This window comes from Sminthopsis crassicaudata, chromosome 3, assembly GCF_048593235.1.
Source record: "Sminthopsis crassicaudata isolate SCR6 chromosome 3, ASM4859323v1, whole genome shotgun sequence".
Lineage (NCBI taxonomy): Eukaryota > Metazoa > Chordata > Mammalia > Dasyuromorphia > Dasyuridae > Sminthopsis > Sminthopsis crassicaudata.
The window spans coordinates 650,608,861-650,612,757 of NC_133619.1; positions in this window are offsets into that span (position 1 = coordinate 650,608,861).

A 3,897-nucleotide genomic window follows, 5' to 3' on the forward strand; every position below is an offset into this window, starting at 1 on the left:
AAATTACTCCCAGAGACAAGCTGAGAGGAACACTAAAAGGATTATAAGAGGATCTTTTGATTACAGTTCTACCCTGTGAAGGTTTCTGGTAGAATTCTTAGCAGAATTCTTTGTATTGGCAAAACCATCGTTAAGTCCAGTTACTGTGGAGGATTAGAAAGCCAGGTTATGATGTCAACCCCCAGTTTTATTATATTTCTCCTATAAATGACCTTCTCTACTATAATTCCCTTGCTGACTTTTTTTAGAGAGCTAAATCTCTTTTAGAGTTAGCCAGCCGGTCAATGGCTTAATTCCCTCTACTCACCCCCCACTTCTTGGGTTTAGCCTGCTTGCTAAATCTCACAATAGCCCCTAAACTCCTTTTAGGACTAGACCTATAATCCTTTATTTGCCATCCTTTCATCTGTTTTTCCACTCCTTAATTGCTAGAAACCTCTTTCTTTGCTAAAAGCCCCATATAGATTTAGCCAACTCTTAATAGCATGATAAAAATCTTTGGCTCTTAATTTGGAGGATGTCTAAGCCTTCAAATTCTTTTGAGAAAACCACCAGCTCAAAATCCCAGTATACTTTTGGGCTATCACCCATAACTTCTGTCAAGGATATAAAAGTGTGAAATCCAATTTCCTTTCTATCCAATTTTCCCCAATGTGTAGGTCTTCAAAATCAAGAGAACAACTAAAATTGTAACAAAAATAATCCAAAAACCTGGAAAATTGGTCTAGAGAGGGAACTTTTGTGTGCATATTGCAGACCTGTCTATTTATTAGTAGTGTGTGTGTGTGTGTGTGTGTGTGTGTGTGTGTGTGTGTGTGTGTGTGTGTAAAATTGTGAGCCTGGAGATAAGGAAAAACTTTGCCTGGGAATGCTGAAGTCTATTTTGTGACTGTGGTCTGTGTTGGTATTTGAAATTCATGAATTCTCTGTCTGGCTTGGATTTTGAGCCTTCCCCCCAGACTGAGGAAAAGGAATGTTCACGGTATTTAAAATACTTCTTTCTCTTGACTTTTCTATCGCTGGCCATGTTGGAGAATGTGGAAAGAAAAGCAGATAAGAAGGGATTTTGTTTTCCTTCTTTTCTGACTGCAGACATTTAGGGTAATTTAAGCCAATTAGAGATAAATCAGACCCTAAAATGTAATTTCTTTACTGTGACATTCCAAATTGTTGTTTGAAGACTTTTCTAAAAGCTAAAATATACAAGTAGTTGGTTAGGGTAGTTTCAAGATAATACCCTTACATATACACATACTCACATATATACACAATCTCACACACACACACACACACACACACACACACACACACACACACACACACACACAGAGGGTACCTTGACTTACCATCACACAAGGAGCAGAGATTGGGAGAGGAGGAGATGAACCTGCTGGGGACACAGGCTCAGCCCTGGCAGAGGGGGGGATAGAGCCCTGCCTTACCTGTCACCACTAGTTCCAGGGCCTCATTGGTTCTGGACAAGCCAGACTCTTGTAGAAGTAGCAGTAACTCCCTGCAGTGTCTTTTGTCATAGAGGGGAGGAGGAAATGAGCCATTCTGGGATATGTAAAAGCAACACAGAAATGCGGTAAGCATCACCCACCTGCCTCTTAAGTTTATTGGTACAGACTAGTCCAAGTTTTTGACCCTCCCTTTCTTCTCTCGGTCTTGTCCCTTTTCTTTCTAAATGTTTGTTCCCTCTCCTTCCCCTTTTTCCTCCTTAACATTCAAGTTTCCTATTACTGTCAAGGGCACCATTATCCCTGTCATCCGGACTCACAATCCAAGGACCATTTTGGATGTATTACTCTCTCAATACCCACCCCCACATCCAGCCTTCTTAACTTCTTTTTTAAAAAAGAGATCCTTCCCTCCCCAGATACAACTGCCACTCTGTAGCAGGTCTCAAGCACCTATTTAGGAAATAAAAATGACAACTTGAATTAGATATATGAGTGAAGAATCCAGAATGACACATAAGTAGTGGATGACAGGGACGTGGTGCTTTCTACAGCAATGGGAAGTCTGGTGTTTGAGGCAAGAACAGCAAGCTCAGTTTTGGACAAGTTTGTGATACCTATCGGCCATCCAAACCCAGGGGTGGAAAAGCGTGGCCATGTTAGACTGGGTCTCAGCATGTCCACGTAGCCCTACAGCCCAGAGGCGCCCTTATCACAGCTCCTGCTCTCATGGAAGAGTTAGGCTCCTGGAGTTCTCTCTCAGGATCCCAGGAGTACCCCTCGAGAGTGATGGGATGACTTTCTCTAATGCCATCGGCTCACGCTCTGACCAGTGTGCTTCCCTCCAAAATTAGTCACTGCGTATCGATTTAGTCAGCCAATCTGAAATAGGTTCTAGAAAGGGATTTTTACTAAGAAGGTACAGAAGAGCTTTTTATTCTAAACATCTGTGATACACTCTTCTATAAGGACACACAAAATCAAACTCAGACACAGGTGGCAAAGCAAGAATTCATAGCTCCTCCAAAAGCTTCCTTCTGGCATGGGGTAGTTTCCCTGCTGGGCTTCTTGTGTAGTCATGAAGCCAGCCTGTTCTTGACTCCCAAAACAGGCACTGCTGACTCAAAAGTAGGGGGCTATGTGAAGAGCTGAAGGGAAGATGTAAAATCCCTAGTCCTCCAGACACTTTAAGACTTGCAAGATCCTTCTCCAGAAAAAAAAAAAAAAAAATGGGTGTAGGAAGGGAAGGGAAGATGGTCAATGTCAAAGTGAAGACTCTAAAGCTTCCACGCAAACAACCAAGCAGAGCCAGGAAAGGTTGTCCTGAGCTCTTATAATAATAGAAAGAGTTTAGCCATAAGGGGGTATTTACAAGAGATAACTAAAAGGGCAGCGAAGTGGTAGAGTGGATGGAGGGCTGAACCTAAAGTCAGGAAGATTCCTCTTCCTCACACTCTTACTAGCTGGGTGACCCTGTTTTCTCAGTTTCCTCATCTAAAATGAGCTGGAAGAGAAAATGGCAATCTTTGCCAAGAAAATCCCAAATGGAGTCGTGAAGAGCCAAAAATGATAAAAAGTGGAGGCAGTCATTGTAGAAGGTCTTTCTCAAGAGTTTTGCCCCAAAGGGCAGAATAATACAGAATGATAGTGAGGATAAGATGATCCAGTGAGAGTTTTTCGAGGATAAAGAAAGCTTGGCCGTGTCTGTAGATAGTAGGGAAGGATCCAGTAGACAAGAAGAGAGTAAAAATAAGTGATAGATTAATGATGAGAGAGGGAGAAATCTGTTGGAAGATATGAGATGGAATGGGATCCATTGAGCAAGTAAACGAGTTAGTCTTAGTAAGAAGAAAGGCCACCTCATCATGGGAAATAGGGTTGAAGAAGGAGACATATACGAGTGCTAGGAGATGAGAAAGAGAAGAGAAGAGGGATTTCACCGGGAATGGCTTCAGTGAGTAATTAGGGTGTTTGAGGGAGAGTCCAAATGTATGTTGAAATCCCCTAGTAAGAAGGCGGGAAAAAGAGCAGGAAGCCATTGTCAGTGGATTTCTCCATTGGTGAAGTGTAAGAAGATGGGAAAGGCAGGGGGGAGTTAGTTTATGATGGGCTTTAAAAGCCAAACAGGATTTTTTATTTGATTCTGGAAGTAACAGGGGGCCAATTAAGTTCATGAAGCAGGTGTGACATGGTCAGACTATGGCAGAAAGATCACTTATGAATTCCTTTAAAGGTATAAAGGTATAAACTCCTTTAAAGTGTGAACTAAGTACATAAGTACCTTGTCTCAAGTTCTGGCCCATAACATCTCCTTGTAGGATCAGATCAACCACGCTAAATTAGATAACCTTGTAAGAATCCTAACAGAATGGCTTGATTTCTTATAAATTTGAGTCAATTCTCTAGATAGTTTAGAAATGAGGTCTTCATCAGAAAC